This window comes from Delphinus delphis, chromosome 7 (assembly GCF_949987515.2).
Source record: "Delphinus delphis chromosome 7, mDelDel1.2, whole genome shotgun sequence".
Taxonomy (NCBI): Eukaryota; Metazoa; Chordata; class Mammalia; order Artiodactyla; family Delphinidae; genus Delphinus; species Delphinus delphis.
In genome coordinates this window covers 39,392,496-39,411,466 of record NC_082689.1, presented here as the reverse complement: position 1 = coordinate 39,411,466, position 18,971 = coordinate 39,392,496, and the positions used below count along the sequence as shown (strand labels likewise).

The 18,971-nt window shown below is 38.9% G+C and overlaps 1 protein-coding gene across 2 annotated transcripts in view; it reads left to right on the top strand.

The window, feature by feature from the left end:
* The window catches only part of SLC39A10 (solute carrier family 39 member 10), a 104,723-nt gene that overhangs the window by 35,904 nt on the left and 49,848 nt on the right, over positions 1-18,971 (top strand). The window contains exon 1 of one of the 2 annotated variants that reach the window (XM_060016384.1): positions 2,822-2,847. The exons of the other annotated variant lie outside the window; for it this stretch is intronic. The gene's annotated coding sequence lies outside the window, so the exon portion shown is untranslated. Of the gene's footprint in view, positions 1-2,821; positions 2,848-18,971 lie in introns of those variants that run through there. 2 annotated transcript variants of the gene reach the window in all.

The window sequence follows — 18,971 nt, the reverse complement described above, 5'->3', positions numbered from 1 at the left end:
CAAAAAAGCCATTGGATTTATTATATCATGCTTCACAAAGGTAGATTGGTCATGCTTAAAAGTTTAGATATGTGAAATAAAATTGTGACTGAAGCAAAACAAATGAGAGGGAAACTATTTACACATAATTCAATACTTTCTCTTCCCCGCATATGCTGCAAATCGTCTGTACTGTTTTATAGTTCAGATGAGCTTCTTTATGAATCACATGAGATGGCTGGAAAAAAAAAGTCTGACCTTTCAGAAAGTTCCATGATTCTAACATATTAGAAATTCCTTACCCTAAAACTGGTATAAATATAAAACTGGTAAAAATAAAACATATGTTGTAGTGATATTTTTGCTGCACTTTCCATTGTTTACCTCAGCAGGTGATTTTGAGTAAGGCTGGAAATCATTTTCTGAGATTCCTTTTTCCAACAGGAAAAGTAATACACAAGTTTGCAGCTCAATCATTACCCTACTGAGTAATTTTGCTCGAAGTCCTGCCCTAGTCAGTGTGCATATACTTGATTCTATATAAATGTTTGAATGAGTATATAAAAGTGGTAGAAGACAGTCTATTTTCAGTTAGATTACCCTATAGTGTTATGCAGGGATGATATTTAAAATACGAAAATTAATAAAGCATAAGCACCAACAAATTAGAATGGAAGTCTTTGAGAAGAGCTGGGTCCTTCGGTTTCTTTCTCAGCCAGACATTAACCCTTTAGTTCCTGAAATGTGGGAGGTCTAGAGAATCCTGAGAGAAAGGGCTGGTACAGGGATGGGGATCACGGTGGAATTCAACTCAGAGATGCAGCTGTTGACCAACTTGTATATTTCAGTATTTGATCAATGGGTCTCTGTGCCTGTGTGTACCAGCTGAACATTATTAGCCTTGTAAATACATAATTAAAAAGCAGTGAGGGTGTGAGGGCCCTAAAATATAAGGAATGTAAGTGCTATATTTTATTGAAATTTAGGAGCAAAATATCACATGTATTTTAAAGTTGCTGAAATAATATGTTCAATAAAATAATTATGAGGCTTAAAATATCAGGATAATTTGGAAGCTTTTTATGCTTTCGACCCAAAAGACATACTATATTTATATTGATTTTATGAAATCTAAAGACTTTAGTTCTGATTTTATAAAATCTAAAGACTTAAGAATAAATTTAGACCAATTCCCTTAATTTATCCATGAATCTGAGGACCGTGGCCATTGTCTTCCACAGTTAGTGATCATGGTAAGACCTGAAGCTAGAACTCAGACTTGATCTCTTTCCTTTATACATCAGGACTTCTCCCTTTCCCTAATAGCAGCATGGAAACCGGCAGGAGTGAGGTCGATGGCTTTTCCAAACAAAACAAAACAAAAGGGATATGAGAAGCTGAGTATCCTGGCAGTCAGTAGGCATTTATTGAGCACCTAAAAGATGTTTTTTGTAGAGATACAAAACAAAAACAAAACAACCTTCCTTCCTTAAATATGCAGAATAGCAGGAATATGTAGCCATACTAACTGGGTTTGGATCCCAACTCTTCTCCCTACCTGTTCTGAGGTCTTAAGCAAGTTACTTCTTGTGCCTCAGTTTCCCGGCATAGGATAATAAAACCTACCTCGTCGTGTTATGAGGATGAAAGTAATATACATGTAGAGCACATAGGAAGTACTTGACACATAGTAAAGCTTGCTGTTACTATTGATCATGGTTTTATGCACTCTGCTAGACATCAGTAAGGTACGCCCAGGACTCTGGCTGGATACAGAAACAGGCACGCCAGACAGAATAGATAAGCCTCACCATGGAGATCAAATAAGTGCCAAGAAGCAGGGTAATGGAGCAAAGGGAAAGTGTCCAGAGCCACCTTCTAAGAAAGTACGGGCTGTGAATTGCTTACAAAGAGGAGAGGAGACAATTCACATGTCAGGTATGGTGTGAGCAAAAGAATGGAAAGCAAGAATGACCACGATGTGGTCAGGAATCCATGAAATTGCTGGGCTGGATCGGGAGGTGTTGCTATTGGGTGTTAATGAGTTTAGCAGTAGGAGGTGGTGGAAAATTTTGGAAAGTTGTCAAAATCCTCGAGAATTCCTCTAAGTGCGTGATATGCTCTCTGGACTCAACTTCTTCTTTTCGGCTTGTAAGGCCCACAGGAAGTGCTCTTCAGAATAAATTGGGAGGAGGGAGAACTATGCAAAATACCTCGCACTTAGCACTAAATCAGTATTAATTCCTTTCTCCCTTCAGAGACTGAAAGTTTACTTTAATAAAGGGGAGGGATTAAGTTAACGTAGATGTTTAACTCGTGTACAGATAAACATTCTAATTTATCCATCTTAAATCTTCTGGCTGAAGCGTTTGCGTTTAGAGTTTCCCTGACTCATCCGCCTCGCCCGGGCCGCAGCAACCGACAGGCAAAGCCGGGAGTAAAGGCGAGAGGTAAAAGAGCGCTCCACGCATGCGTTAGAAGCCGCCCCAACTACCCCGCGGCGTCTTTTCTTGGAACAAAACTAGCGCGGAGCCGCGGAGCTCCGCAGTTTGCGTAGACTCGAATTTCCTATTGCTCTCACGGTCCGTGTGGAATCCACGAATGGTGCAGTTCTGCTACGCAAGTTTCGTTTTTCGAAGTGAATGGCTGGGTGGTGAGTGTACGCCCAGAGCGTAACACCCATAGGCGGACGGGGTGCGGCTGCGCAAGGACCTGAGTGGGCCGTGTACGCCGCTAGCGTAGCGTGGTGTCTGACGCTCAGGTCTCCGCGACGCAGTTGGCGCAGCCGGCTTTGGTGAATACACGATTTAGTGCAGCCGGGGTTTGGTACCGAGCGGAGAGGAGATGCACACGGCACTCGAGTGTGAGGTAACTATAAAACCCCGATTTGTTTACATTCCCTCCCCCAGAACCGGCCCCTTGCGCGGCGGAGACTGCGAGTCCCGGGACAGCGGGGTGGGGGTAGAAAGGGAGACAAGGACCGGGGAGTCGGGGCTGAGTCCCTCGGGGATCCGGGTGCTGGGCTTCTCGCAGCTGCTGCTGTCGTTGGCGGCGGCGGCGGCGGCGAGCCGGGCAGAGCGCGCTGTGGGCTGCGCGTGGGGTGCCGCAGCTCCTCGTGTGCGCTCTGGGCTGCCGCGGGGTTAGCGGCCGGGCAGCCTCCGCCCCGCGTGCGGGACCCGCGCCCAACTTAGCCCCCTGCCGAGGCTGGGGGCCGCGCGGAGAATGGGGCAGTGACCACTGGGCAGAAGGTGGCGGTTGGGGGGCTACGCGCGGGCGGCCTGGGGGCCGAGGGTGGCGTCGCCGCCGGAGGCGGGGACACGGTGGCCCGAGGGTGGGAGGATCCGCAGTCCGGTCTCGGCGAACACCGCCTGTTCTTCCTCTCGCGTGGTCCTCTCCGGTGTATCACGGTGACCCCGGGATGGAGCCTGGGCGCTGCTGTTCCGGCCCCGGGAGGCTAACGGACGGTGGCGCCTGTGCTCCTACCGCGGGAGGCCTCGTGGGAGCTTGCTTTCTCCCCTACCAACCGGAAAGCCGAGGCGGGGCGCGGGGTGGTTAATATTGAAGCCAGCTGGGGTCCCTGGAGCTGAGGGCTCGGGTTGGGCTGGGGCTGGGTCGGAGGGGGAGTTCGGGTGGGCCGGGAGGTGGCACGGCAGCCCAGGCTTTGTTCCTGAAAGCTCTTTGGCTGAGAGCGATGGGGGGGCCCTGCTGCGGCAGTACGTCGGGGAACCTTCGCGGCCCCCTCCCCGGGTCTCGGGATCTGCTCAACTCCTTGCTTCTCCCTTGGGACCCCTGAGTGCCCAGGCTAAGAGGGGGGCCTGGTGAGGGCGCAGGCGACGTGACGTTGGAGGTCTTCCTGTGGCTTCTGTAAAGAACTGTTCACGTGGGAGTCTGTCCACATGGGCTGTCTTTATGAGCTGGGCAGGAGGAAGAAGCAGGATCCGCAGCCCTCAGTTGGAAGGGTCCTTCACTCAAGTCCCTGTTTTAAGTAATAAAGAGTGACATTAAAGCACATAATTTAAAAAGAAGATGGTAGGTTATACTGTGTGTGTGTTTATTTTTAACTTTAATTTAACGTCTTTTACGCTGTTCAGTTCTCTAGTTTTACCTTGGAACTGAGTCATTCTTGGAGCAAAACAAGCATGTGACGAGTTTGCATTTCATTTGTGTGGGTTTTTTTTTTTGATGGGTATCTAAATTCTACATAATTAAGAACAAGCAAGTAATATATGGGAAAAGCTGGAGATTTAGAATGTAGTTGATTGTAGTAATGCAGTTGAAAGCCTTAAGTCAAGACTTGTGTACTGTTTTTTGTTAGGACTTACAATTCTACAAATTTTAAGTACCTTGAGGCAGTCTCTTGCTCTAGACTTTGGGGTCCACACCAGACAACTTACATCCCTCCATGTGCTGAGTACTCCCATAGGAGAGAGAAATAGGTAATACCAACGATGAGTGATTTGAAGAAAAGAAAAAAATAATGTACTGGAGGGACTTTTAAACTTTTATTGTTTGATGAAACTCTGAATGATGAGTTTAAATGTATGGAAAACGTAGGATTACAAGAGAAACCAGTTGTATTGAAATATAATTACCAAAATGTTAAATATTTATGATGAAGTAATTCATGCTTTAGTAAAGCATTAAATACCGAGTAGTGGCAAGTCTGATGACTAATTTCAAACTAGTGAGGACTGTAAATGATCTTTATAGGATTTAATTTGAATGATTTATATTAATAGTGTCAGGTGCTGCATATTACTGTGCTTTTTGCCTACATTTATAACTGAAGGGATAACTAAATTTCAGAGATCAATTACAATTAGATATGTCTGTCTTTCGTATCCAAATTCACAAACCTGAATTCTTTACACAGCCCCCTGGTTAAGAACCCCTGTGTAAGAATGACTTTGTGCTACTTTAAAAGAAGTGGTTAACTATGAGGTGACATTGATAATATATTGCATGATAACCTTTACTTATTCTTCATGTTAATTTGTATTCTACTAACAGATAGCTTAAAAGCCAACACAGTTCTTCCCCTTTTTTGAGCACTTGATTTGAAGTAGGAGGCCTCAAGTCTGGTAGGCAGGTACTAGTCTAGGGGGTGTTTTTGTTTGTTTTTAAACAGATTTATGGAGAATACAGGGTATAGGTATTATAACAAGGGAAATTATTCAACAACAGGAATCATCTGCTTTTAATTAAAGCGAATTTACGTTGTTACTATTCTATTCCCCACCTCTCCCCGACTTCCTCTACCCCCAGTTTTGGCCGTTATTGGAAAGAATGTACAGCTTTGGAGTGAGACTTAAGGTTCAAAACTGACCCATTATTAACTAGTTTGGTTACCTTGAGCAAGTTGCTTTATCTTAATCTTTTATCTGTGAACTTGAAGTACTAGAAAAACCTACCTCATGGGTTTACCGTGACCTTGAAATGACTTAATGAGCTAAGGGGCTACAGATAATTCATTTTACCTTCTCTCTGCATAGACGTTTCAGTTCTTCATTAGCAGTTGAAGGACTACTTTCTGTCTTGATTCCAGAATGAGGTTTAATGGTCTCTACTGGGCCATTGCGGGGATACAATTATCTTATTGTTGTTATTCATATGTAATAATTCATAGAATTTTTTCTGCTTTTGCATTTTCTAACTTATAATTACATACATATATCTTGTTTTCCCTGCCAGACTAAATTCCTTGAGGGACACACACTCCACAGCTTTTTGTGCCATAATGCTATAATGCTCATGACACCTTATTCAGTGAATGTGCAAAGCTTGGTTGTCAAGCTCTTTAATCGAGTTAAAAATGTTAAGTGAGTGATACAAAATTTAAATTCAGTATTAACCCAAGGAAATATTAATACTTTGGATTTTGATATGTCAGCCCTTGTCTGTCTAGTGGCTACCTCAAGAATGGAAATGCTCATTTATTAAAAATTGTATATCAAAAGGACTTTATCATGAGTGCATTTTAAACGTATTCATAAGATGCAAAAGAAAGCACACAGTAGGAAATGGAAAAGAAGTGCAGGTAATCAAAACAGAAAGCTAGTTTTTTCCTTTATAACAGGTTTTATAACCTTATTAAGTAATTTTTCATTATAAGTGTAATTCTCATTAAAAATATACCAACTTTAGCTTCAAGTTTACAAGTTAGAAGAGTGCTGTTTGTCCCAACAGTTTGATGCTGCCCCCTAGTGTTTGATTCCTCTTGAAGTTTTCATGCACTTACCTTCTTCATCTTCACCTTTTCCTAAAACAACACTATTTAAGTTACAATTAGATTCCTTAGTGCTATTTATCTAGTCTACCTTGAGATTTCCTCCAGCTGGTTAGTGTTACTAATAAGAGTCATTTTGAACTGGTTAACTTTGATTGCTTTTAACCCTAATTTTCTGAATGGGGCTGAGTTTGGGTGGAGGTAGAACAATATAAGGCCAAGTTTCCTTGCAAGTTATGTTGGGGGTGTTTTCAAACAGAAAGAGGGCTATATATTAAATGTGTATCTTTGAGGTTAGCTTTGCATATGAATAGCAGCAATTCCTTCAGTCTGGGCTGCTTCTGGCTTAATTTAGTCCCATATAACTTCGTGTTGTCTCCACTGTACTGAAAATAATGTTAAAATCACGTGGTGAGCTTTTTTTTTTAAGTTCAAGTGTTTTGGAACTTTGACTTTTATAGAATGATTTTTGAAAAATAGAGCCTCAAGGACCTGTAATAACCACAAGATTTCCCATAGTCATTTATGTAAACTCAAGATTTCAAATTATATCAGTTATCAATATTCCAAACTACTTCTTTCATTTTCATTATTTTCTTTTTTTTTCATTATTTTCTAATAAGTTTTGTGACTAGACCACACAATGACTTTTAGGTTTTTCCCAAATAAGCAAATATATTCTTGACAAATATTTACTACAATCAGAATATTCAAAAATGTGTTCAGTAGTTATGAAGGCAATTTTCAACTGAAATTGTAAAGCTTTAAATAACAATAGCGTTATTGAAATTATTTCCAACTGCTTAAGAGACCACATTTTCAATGTTCAGAACACAATAGTTTATTGTCATAGCACATCATAAAAAAATAGTGTCAGATTCTATTATCAGAACATAAGGTTTTCTTTTTTTGTTGTTGCCAGATATAAGAATTGGATATTTAATAGACTTTTAATGTTAAAAGATGTTATTAGAATGGCGTGGTGGTTACAGGTTTGTAAGTATAGGGATAAAATCTAAAATCTTTTTCAAGTAGTGTTTCAATTATTTTCATTAGGAGTTAGTGGTATATGATTTTGTAATTTTATAGTTTATATTTACCCATTATATTGTATATTTTACTGCTGAAAGAGGAGGTATCAGGTAATTGTTCTTGCATTAACATTTCTAACAATGGTGTTTACCCTTAATGTGTACACTGTTTTGGGGGACCATCCATCCCATTCAGAAAAGAGGTTTTTGGGGATTAGAAAAGTGAATCAGAATGTTGTCGGAAATATCTTTATCTTATTAATATAAGATTATGTGCTTTCATAGGACCCAGAAGTATTGTTATTAGAGTTACTGTGAAGTACTGTGTGAAAGAGTTATTTTTAATGCTCTAATAAGTATCGAAGACTTGTCAGTCAGTGATCACTTGAGTTTTTGCATTTGTTTTCATTCATATAGAAGCAGAAAATTAAATTGTTTTCAGTTGTAGTAACAAGGTCACAAATGCATATATCCCACTGCCCTGTTGCTTTAATGTCTGTAAATAAAAAATCATTTCAGATGTGCCTTCGTGCCTCTAAACTTTTTTCTGAATTCACTTTATATATTCAGTGAATGTTTGAGTTTTACAATAGTGGTTTCCCCTGTAGTTGTCTGTTGAATTGGTAAGTTTTAAAAAATGTGTAGATTAAGTCAGGGGTCAGGAAGCTATGGCCTTGGGCCAAATCAGTCTGCTTTTCTAAATTAAGTATTGATGGAACACAGCTTCCTTGTACATTTATATATATTGTATATTGCTGCTTTGTACCATAATGGCAGAATTGAGTAGGTGCCACAGAGACTACTGCCTGCAAAACCTAAAATATTAAATATCCGACCCTTTTAAGTCAGCCAACTCCTGGATCCAGTTCTTCATATTCTGTCATTATTTGATGTGTTGCTGCTTTTAAAATACTTACATTTTCCTACTACCTGTATGAGTAAGATACTTTAGTATAAAAGCATTCAAATCTAAATGAATGGGTAATAATGTGAGTTCTCAGGTATTCTTCACCTAAATAGTGTAGAAGCTTTTTGTCTCTCCCCCTTTCCATTTTCCTCTATAGGAGGAATAGCACCTTTATTTATGATGCTTGGATTTGGAATGTGGCCTTCAACCTTGAGCTACTACTTAACTCTATCACTGTCACAGTTTACCGTCTCTAATTTAAAAGGTGACTGTGTCTTCCTTGTACCTCCTTCAGAGCAGAAAATGTTCATATTTTTTATGCCTTCTCCCTGCCCCTTCCTCCTGTCCCCTTTCCTCCTTTTTCCTCTCCTCCCACTCCCCTCATAAAGCAATTCGTGATTGCATGTTTACAGGCCTGTGAACAAGTGTTTTGGTGTAATTCTTCTTAGTGTACCTTTGCTGAAGATGAATCATTACTTTATTCTGTTTACATGTGAAGAAGTATACTTTGTGCTATGTCGTAGAAGAACATAGCCTCTTGATGAAGGGGGCTATGGAAAGATTGATTTACGTACCTTATCAAGATATGTAGAATAAAATATGATTTATTATTACATTGTAAATCAATGAGATCAGTAAAACTATATTAGAAAAATACTTTATGTAATTATAATGTAATATTTAACTATTACATTATTGTATATACTTACAGAGAACAATTAGATATTATGTATTGTATATAATATATATCATAAAGCAACAGATCATGTTTTCTTTTCCCATGGACCTTTTTTAATGTAGAATTTCAGCTGACTTTGTAACTTGTTAATGTTTAAAACATATTTTAAGATTTTTGTTTTAAATTAGCATACTCTAGTTTTTAAAATAAAGTGAATAATTTGATATATATAACCAGTGTAAATAAAAAGTTTATTTTCAAGAAAATAATCAATTTTTAAAAACTGAAGAAGGAAACCAAGTAGCTACAAATCAAATCACTGAAAATTTTAAGAAAGTGTTGTTTAAGTTCACTGTAAATACAGTATTATATAATACATAATGTAATTTATGATTTATAAAAAATGTTAAAGCTTTTCCCCTGAAGATTTCTGCCTAAACACAAGTACTTGAAAGTTTTACTGAGGCTAAAACGTAAACTTTCTTAGTTAACAGATATAAGACTATTGTTTGTTAGTTCAGTGGATGTTTTATTTTCCCTAAAAAAGAAATGGATGTTAGGGGTCATGTTAATTTTAATTATTGCTTTTTTTTCAAAGAAGAAAATATATATTAAATATAGGGAGAAAAAACATTAAATTTAGAAGTCATAAAGAAATTGCAAAAGATGTTCACGGGTTTCAGTGCATGTGTGTGAAAATGTCTATACGTGAAAGGGAAAACATTGTAATCAAAGTAAAAAGGCATTAGACAGAATTGAAGATGTTTTCTGCGGAAAATATGACCAAGCCATGTTATGTAAAAGCTCATGAATGTTTATAAAAATATTGAGACACCAGGAATAATTTGAATATAAGAATAAGGTAATTTTACCTGTTCCAAAATTAATAATACCAACTACTAATGAGAATACTATGACCGTACTACTGGTGGCAGTATAACCAAACTTAATTGCTCTAGAAAACAATTTGGAAGTATGTAACAAGACCTGAAAAGTATTCAAACTTTTGTGGTCTTTCCCCACATCTTGGACTTATCCAAGCCAGTAACTAAAAATAATAGCACAAATTGAAATTAAAATGATTACATATTGTGATTAAAACCCTGTAAACAAATGCTTGTGAAAATCTTGAAACTGTAATTCATTTTCTTCCACATGTGACATAATGTGATTTTGTTCAACAGAAACTTTTTTTAAGATTTATAATTGCTGACTTTTATATTTAGTTTTTTCAAAGTTATGCATGAATACAGTTTAAAGAATTAAATAGTTTTGTGAAGTTTTTAGGAAAAAGAAAAATCAGTCTCCTGCCTGGCTTCTTTTACATTCTGCCTAGAGAGATAAGGAACTCCTTTAGTTTCTCTGATTATTTTGCTTTTCACTGCTATGTCTCCAACATGTTCATAACTTGCTGATTTTCAGTTTTAGTCATTGTCTGCTTTGGATTTAGCACTCTTTCCACCTCTCCATGTACTCATTTCCTATACCCCAGTTTTTCAGTACAATTGTATTGAATAATTTTGGTTTAGAACAGTATTTAGTGTTATATTTTTATGACTGTGAATGTTATTTACAATTGAGTCATTGTAATAAACTGTTACTTTTCCTGCACAACTTCCCCCCCCCGGCATTAATAATTTTTTTCTTTTTCAATGTATCTGTATATTACAAAATCTACTGCAGTCTGTGTATCTGAGTGTGATTCTATTAAGAAAGAGAATGTGCCTTAAGAAGACTATGTTTATATAATTTATGTAGTTTTCTTTATGTTGGACAAGGTTGAACTTGATAATAAAGATGGATTGATACTTGATAATAAATTGGTTGTTTGCTAGTAAAAATTAAGTAGCTTTGACACTTGAACTATACTTTTGTAAGATTCTGCTAAATGGCAGGACTGAATCATTTAACTTTGTTCAAATAACTGTAAGGACAGCTAAAATTAAACAGTAGAAAGCTTCCCTGGTGAGGAAGAAGTAGTCTGTGTTGTCAGCAGCATCAAAAAAATGTTAATGTTATGAAAATATTGCCCTGGTGGTCCAGTGGTTAAGACCCCAAGCTTCCAATGCAAGGGGCACAGGTTCCATCCATGGTCAGGGAGCTAAGATCCCACAAGCCGTGCTGTGTGGCAAAAAAAAAAAAATACTGCCCTGGATATTCTGTGATTTTTTTTTTTTTTTTTTTTCCTAACCTTATGGAAAGGAGAGATCATTTTAGCTGGCAGTGCTTATGAATGGCAAGCTGGTACAAAATCAGGGTCATGTAACAGTGACAAGATGCTGAAAAAGGAAAACAAAGTAAGTGAAGATGAATGGAGTAATAAAGATTTAAGGCAATGGCAGTAACGATTCTTAGAATGAAGGTAACTGAGGGGTGATGAGTTGAAAGAGAATACAGCTCTGGAAGTTGAAGGGAGAAGGCATGTGTGTCTAATTCAGGTCCTAAGGTTAGTGCTCTGTCTTTTAAGTCCTCTTTGTGATTATATGTTGTGTAGGTTTACATGCATTTGTAGTGGAAAGAAGTTGAAGCTTATTTATTGAAAGGGTAACTAAAATTGTAAACATTTTAGTAGCTTCAAAAGGCCTCACAATATTTTGTGACTGATAAAGGTTTCCCACCTCATGCATTTACTAATCTCAGATGCTCTTTGTATTCACAAGCAGCACAACAGGCATAGGAATATCATACATGGCTTTCTACCTTATGGTTCCAGACTCCTTGTAATGAAAGCTTGAAAAGCAGAGACTTCAGATAATTTTTTTTGAATTTTATTTATTTTTTTATACAGCAGGTTCTTATTAGTTATCCATTTTATACATATCAGTGTATACATGTCAATCCCAATCTCCCAATTCACCCCACCACCACCACCATCCCGCCCGCCACTTTCCCCCCCTTGGTGTCCATACGTTTGTTCTCTACATCTATGTCTCTATTTCTGCCCTGCAAACTGGTTCATCTGTACCATTTTTCTAGGTTCCACATATATGCATTAATATATGATATTTCTTTTTCTGACTTATTTCACTCTGTATGACAGTCTCTAGATCCATCCACATCTCTGCAAATGACCCAATTTCATTCCTTTTTATGGCTGAGTAATATTCCATTGTATATATGTACCACATCTGCTTTATCCATTCATCTGTCAATGGGCATTTAGGTTGCTTCCATGACCTGGCTATTGTAAGTAGTGCTTCAGTGAACATTGGGGTGCATGTGTCTTTTTGAATTATGGTTTTCTCTGGGTATATGCCCAGTAGTGGGATAGCTGGGTCATACGGTAATTCTATTTTTAGTTTTTTAAGGAACCTCCATAGTGTTCTCCATAGTGGCTGTATCAATTTACATTCCCCAAAACAGTGCAAGAGGGTTCCCTTTTCTCCACACCCTCTCCAGCATTTGTTGTTTGTAGATTTTCTGATGATGCCCATTCTAACTGTTGTGAGGTGATACCTCATTGTAGTTTTGACTTGCATTTCTCTAATAATTAGTGATGTTGAGCAGCTTTTCATGTGCTTCTTGGCCATCTGTATGTCTTCTTTGGAGAGATGTCTATTTAGGTCTTCTGCCCATTTATTGATTGGGTTGTTTGTTTTTTTAATATTCAGCTGCATGAGCTGTTTATATATTTTGGAGATTAATCCTTTGTCTGTTGATTCGTTTGCAAATATTTTCTTCCATTCTGAGGGTTGTCTTTTTCTCTTGTTTGTAGTTTCCTTTGCTTGGCAAAAGCTTTTAAGTTTCATTCACAGTTTCAATTTCAGTGCTTGTGATTGGTCTGTTTATATTTTCTGTTTCTTCATGGTTCAGTCTTGGGAGGTTGTGCTTTTCTAAGAATTTGTCCATTTCTTCCAGGTTGTCCATTTTATTGGGATATAGTTGCTTGTAGTAATCTCTCATGATCCTTTGTTTTTCTGCAGTGTCAGTTGTTACTTCTCCTTTTTCATTTCTAATTCTATTGATTTCAGTATTCTCCCTTTTTTTCTTAATGAGTCTGTCTAGTGGTTTATCAATTTTGTTTATCCTCGTAAAGAACCAGCTTTTAATTTTATTGATCTTAGCTATTGTTTCCTTCATTTCTTTTTCATTTATTTCTGATCTGATCTTTATGATTTCTTTCCTTCTGCTAACTTTGGGGGCTTTTTGTTCTTCTTTCTTTAATTGCTTTAGGTGTAAGGTTAGGTTGTTTATTTGAGATGTTTATTGTTTCTTGAGGTAGGATTCTAGTGCTATAAACTTCCCTCTTAGAACTGCTTTTGCTACATCCCATAGGTTTTGGGGTCGTCGTGTTTTCATTGTCATTTGTTTCTAGGTATTTTTTGATTTCCTCTATGATTTCTTCAGTGAGCTCTTGGTTATTAAGTAGTGTATTGTTTAGCCTCCATGTGTCTGTACTTTTAACAGGTTTTTTCCTGTAATTGATATCTATTCTCATAGTGTTGTGGTCAGAAAAGATACTTGATACGATTTCAATTTTCTTAAATTTACCAAGGCTTGATACGTGACCCAAGATATGATCTATCCTGGAGAATGTTCCATGAGCACTTGAGAAGGAAGTGTATTCTGTTGTGTTTGGATGGAATGTTCTATAAATATCAATTAAGTCCATCTTGTTTAATTTATCATTTAAAGCTTGTGTTTCCTTATTTATTTTCATTTTGGACGATCTGTCCATTGGTGAAAGTGGGGTGTTCAAGTCCCCTACTATGATTGTGTTACTGTCGATTTCCCCTTTTATGGCTGTTAGCATTGCCTTAAGTGTTGAGGTGCTCCTTTGTTGGGTCCATAAATATTTACAGTTGTTATATCTTATTCTTGGATTGATCCCTTGATCATTATGTAGTGTGCTTTGTCTCTTGGAGTAGTCTTTTTTTTAAAGTCTGTTTTGTCTGATATGAGAATTGCTACTCCAGCTTTCTTTTGATTTCCATTTGCATGGAATATCTTTTTCCATCCCCTCACTTTCAGTCTGTATGTATCCCTAGGTCTGAAGTGGGTCTCTTGCAGACAGCACATATATGGGTCTTGTTTTTGTATCCATTCAGCATGCCTGTGTCCTTTGGTTGGAGCATTTAATCCATTTACATTTAAGGTAGTTATTGATATGTGTGTTCCTGTTACCATTTTCTTAATTGTTTTGGGTTTGTTATTGTAGGTCTTTTCCTTGTCTTGTGCTTCCTGCCTAGAGAAATTACTTAAGGATTTGTAAAGCTGGTTTGGTGGTGTTGAATTTCACTTAGCATTTGCTTGTCAGTAAAGGTTTTAATTTCTCCATTGAATCTGAGTGAGATCCTTGCTGGGTAGAGTAATCTTGGTTGTAGGTTTTTCTCTTTCATCACTTTAAATATGTCCTGCCACTCCCTTCTGGCTTGCAGAGTTTCTGCTGAAAGATCAGCTGTTAACCTTACGGGGATTCCCTTGTATGTTATTTGTTGCTTTTCCCTTGCTGCTTTTAATATTTTTTCTTTGTATTTAAGTTTTGATAGTTTGACTAATATTTGTCTTGGCATGTTTCTCCTTGGATTTATCCTGTATGGGAGTCTCTGTGCTTTCTGGCCTTGATTGACTATTTCCCTTCTCATTTTAGGGAAGTTTTCAACTATAATCTCTTCAAATATATTCTCAGTCCCTTTCTTTTTCTCTTCTTCTTCTGGGACCCCTATAATTCGAATGTTGGTGCATTTAACGTTGTCCCAGATGTCTCTGAGACTGTCCTCAATTCTTTTCATTCTTTTTTCTTTATTCTGCTCTTCAGTAGTTATTTCCACTATTTTATCTTTCAGGTCATTTATCCATTCTTCTGCCTCAGTTATTCTTCTACTGATTCCTTCTAGAGAATTTTTCATTTCATTTATTGTGATGTTTATCATTGTTTGCTCTTTAGTTCTTCTAGGTTTTTGTTAAACGTTTCTTTCATTTTCTCCATTCTGTTTCTAAGATTTTGGATCATCTTTACTATCATGACTCTGAATTCTTTTTCAGGTAGACTCCCTATTTTCTCTTGGTTTGTTTTATCTGGTGGGTTTTTACCTTACTCCTTCATCTGCTGTTTGTTTCTCTGTCTTCTCATTTTGCTTAACTTACTGTGTTTGGGGTCTCCTTTTGGCAGGCTGCAGGTTCGTAGTTCCCGTTGTGTTTGGTGTTGGCCCCTAGTGGGTAAGGTTGGTTTAGTGGGTTGTGTAGGCTTCTTGGTGGAGGGGGCTGGTGCCTGTGTTCTGGTGGATGAGGCCGGATCTTGTCTTTCTGGTGGGTGGAACTGCGTCTGGTGGTGTGTTTTGGGTTGTCTGTGAACTTATTATGATTTTAGGCAGCCTGTCTGCTAATGGGCAGGGTTGTGTTCTTATCTTGCTAGTTGTTTGGCATAGGATGTCAAGCCCTGTAGCTTGCTGGTAGTTGAGTGGAGCTGGGTCTTAGCGTTGAGATGGAGATCTCTGGGAGATCTTGCGCCATTCGATATTATGTGGGGTTGGTAGGTTTCTCGTGGACCAGTGTCCTGAACTCGGCTCTCCCATCTCAGAGGCTCAGGCCTGACCCCCAGCAAGAGCACCAAGACCCTGTCAGCCACCCGGCTCAGAAGAAAAGGGAGAAAATAAATAAATAAACAAACAAATAAATAAAATAAGAAAGTTATTAAAAGAAAAAAATTTTTTAAATATAATTAAAAAGTAGTAAAAAAAAAAAAAAAAAAGGAAGGAAAGAGAGAGCAACCAAATCAAAAAACAAATTCACCAATGATAACAAGCTCCAAAAAGTATACTGAAAAAAAAAAAAGGACAGACAGAACCCTAGGACAAATGGTAAAAGCAAATCTCTACAGAGAAAATTACACAAAGAAGCATACACATGCACACAAAAGGAGAAAAGGGAAAAAAATAAATAAATAAAAGGAAGAGAGCATCCAAATCAATAAAGAAATCTACCAATGATAATAAGCTCTAAATACTAACCTAAGATAAACATAACACCAGAAATAAATTAGATGCAGAAAGCAAACCCCAAGTCTACAGTTGCTCCCAAAGTCTACCACCTCAATTTTGGGATGATTCGTTGTCTCTTCAGGTATTCCACAGTTGCAGGGTCCATCAGTTTGATTGTGGAGGTCTAATCCTCTGCTCCTGAGGCTCCTGGGAGAGATTTTCCTTTCTCTTCTTTGTTCACACAGCTCCCAGGGGCTCAGCTTTGGATTTGGCCTTGCCTCTGCATGTATGTTGCCTGAGGGCATCTATTCCAGGCCCAGACAGGATGGGGTTAAAGGAGCAGCTGATTAGGGGACTCTGGCTCACTGAGGCCAGGGGGAGGGAGGGGTATGGAATTTGGGGCGAGCCTGTGGTGGCAGAGGCCGGCGTGACGTTGTAACAGACTGAAGCATGACATGTGTTCTCCTGGGGAAGTTGTCCCTGGATCATGGGACCCTAGGAGTGGCAGGCTTCACAGGCTTCCTGGAGGGGAGGTGTGGATAGTGACCTGTGCTTGCACACAGGCTTCTTGGTGGCTGCAGTAGCAGCCTTAGCGTCTCATGCCTGTCTCTGTCTGTGCTGATAGCCACGGCTCGAGCCCGTCTCTGGAGCTTGTTTGTGTGGTGCTCTGAATCCCCTCTCGTGCACCCTGAAACAATGTTCTCTTGCCTCTTAGGCAGTTCCAGACATTTTCCTGGACTCCCTCCCAGCTACCTGTGGCGCACTAGTCCCCTTCAGTCTGTGTTCATGCAGCCAACCTCAGTCCTTTCCCTGAGATCTGACCTCTAAAGCCCAAGCCTCAGCTCCCAGCCACCAGCTGCCCTGGCGGGTGAGCAGAGAAGCCTCTCAGGCTGGTGAGTGCTGGTCAGCACCGATCCTCTGTGTGGGAATCTGTCCGCTTTGCCATCTGCACCCCTATTGCTGCGCTATCCTCCGTGACTCCAAAGCTTCCCCCCGACACACCCACCATCTCCGCCAGTGAAGGGCCTTCTTAGCGTGTGGAAGCTTTTCCTCCTCCACAGCTCCCTCCCAGAGGTGCAGGTCCTGTCCCTATTCTTTCGTCTCTGTTTTTACTTTTTCCTTTTGCACTACCCAGGTACGTGGGGAATTTCTTGCCTTTTGGGAAGTCTGAGGTCTTCTGCCAGGTTCCATAGGTGTTGTGTAGGAGCTGTGCCACATGTAGATGTATTTTTGAGGTATTTTTGGGGAGGAAGGTGATCTCCACATCTTACTCCTCTGCCATCTTGAAGCTGTCCCTCTAATTTCTTTCTTTTACATGTAGCTGTCCAGTTTGCCCAGCACCACTTATTGAAGAGGCTGTCTTTTCTCCATTGTATGTTTTTGCCTTCTTTGTCGTAAATTAGGTGCCCATATGTGTGTGGGTATATCTCTGGGCATTCTATCCTGTACCATTGATCTGTATTTCTGTTTTTGTGCCAGTACCATACTGTCTTGATTACTGTAGCTTTATGGTATAGTTTGAAGTTGGGTAGCCTGATTCCTCCATTTTTCTTTCTCAAGATTGCTTTGGCTATTCGGGGTCTATTGTGTTTCTATATGAATTGTAAAATTTTTTGTTCTAATTCTGTGAAGAATACCATTGGTAGTTTGATAGGGATTGCATTGAATCTGTAGATTGCTTCGGGTAGTATAGTCATTTTCATAATGCTTTTTCCAATCCAAGAACCTGGTATATTTCTCCATCTGTTTTTGTCATCTTTGATTTCTTTCATGAATGTTTTATAGTTTTCTGAGTAGAGGTCTTTCGCCTCCTTAGGCAGGTTTGTTCCTAGGTATTTTATTCTTTTTGTTGCAGTGGTAAATGGGAATGTTTCCTTAGTTTCTCTTCCTGATTTTTCATTGTTAGTGTATAGGAATGCCAGATTTCTTTGCATTAATTTTGGATCCTGCAACCTTACCAAATGCATTGATTAGTTCTAGTAGTTTTCTGGTGGCATCTTTAGGATTTTCTATGTATAGTATCATGTCATTGGCAAACAGTGACAGTTTTACTTTTTCTTTTCCAATTTGTATTCCTTTTGTTTTTTTCTCTGATTGCTGTGGCTAGGACTTCCAAAAGTATGTTGAATAAGAGTGGCAAGAGTAGACATCCTTGTCTTGTTCCTGATATTAGTGGAAATGCTTTCAGCTTTTTACCATTGAGTATGATGCTTGCTGTGGATTTGTCATATATGGCCTTTATTATGTTAAGGTAGGTTCCCTCTGTGCCCACTTTTTGGAGAGTTTTTATCATAAGTGGGTGTTGAATTTTGTCGAAAGCTTTTTCTGCATCTATTGAGATGATCATATGGTTTTTCTCCTTCAGTTTGTTAATATGGATTATTACATTGATTGATTTGGGTATATTTGAAGAATCCTTGCATTATTCCTGGGATAAACGCCACTTGATCATGGTGTATGATCCTTTAATGTGCTGTTGGATTCTGTTTGCTAGTATTTTGTTCAGGAGTTTTGCATTTATGTTCATCAGTGATATTAGTCTATAATATTCTTTTTTTTGTGATATCTTTCTGGTTTTGGTATCAGGGTGATGGTGGCTTCATAGAATGAGTTTGGGAGTGTTTCTCCCTCTGCAATTTTTTGGAAGAGTTTGAGAACAATAGGTGTTAGCTCTTCTCTAAATATTTGATAGAATTTGCCTGTGAAGCCATCTGGTCCTGGACTTTTGTTTGCTGGAAGATTTTTTTTTTTTTTTTTTTTTTTTGCGGTATGCGGGCCTTTCACTGTTGTGGCCTCTCCAGTTGCAGAGCACAGTCATCCAGACACGCAGGCTCAGCGGCCATGCCTTACGGGCCCAGCCGCTCCGCGGCATGTGGGATCTTCCCAGACCGGGGCACGAACCCACATCCCCTGCCTTGGCAGGCGGACTCCCAACCACTGCGCCACCAGAGAAGCCCTGGAAGATTTTTAATTATGGTTTCAATTTCATTACTTGTGATAGGTCTGTTGATATTTTCTAATTCATCCTGGTTCAGTCTTGGAAAATTGTACCTTTCCAAGAATTTGTCCATTTTTCGTGGCTGTCCATTTTATTGGCATATAATTGTTTGTAGTAGTCTCTTATAATCTTTTGTATTTCTGCAGTGTCAGTTGTGATTTCTCCTTTTTCATTTCTAATCTTGTTGATTTCTGTCCTCTCCCTTTTTTTCTTGATGAGTCTGGCTAAGGT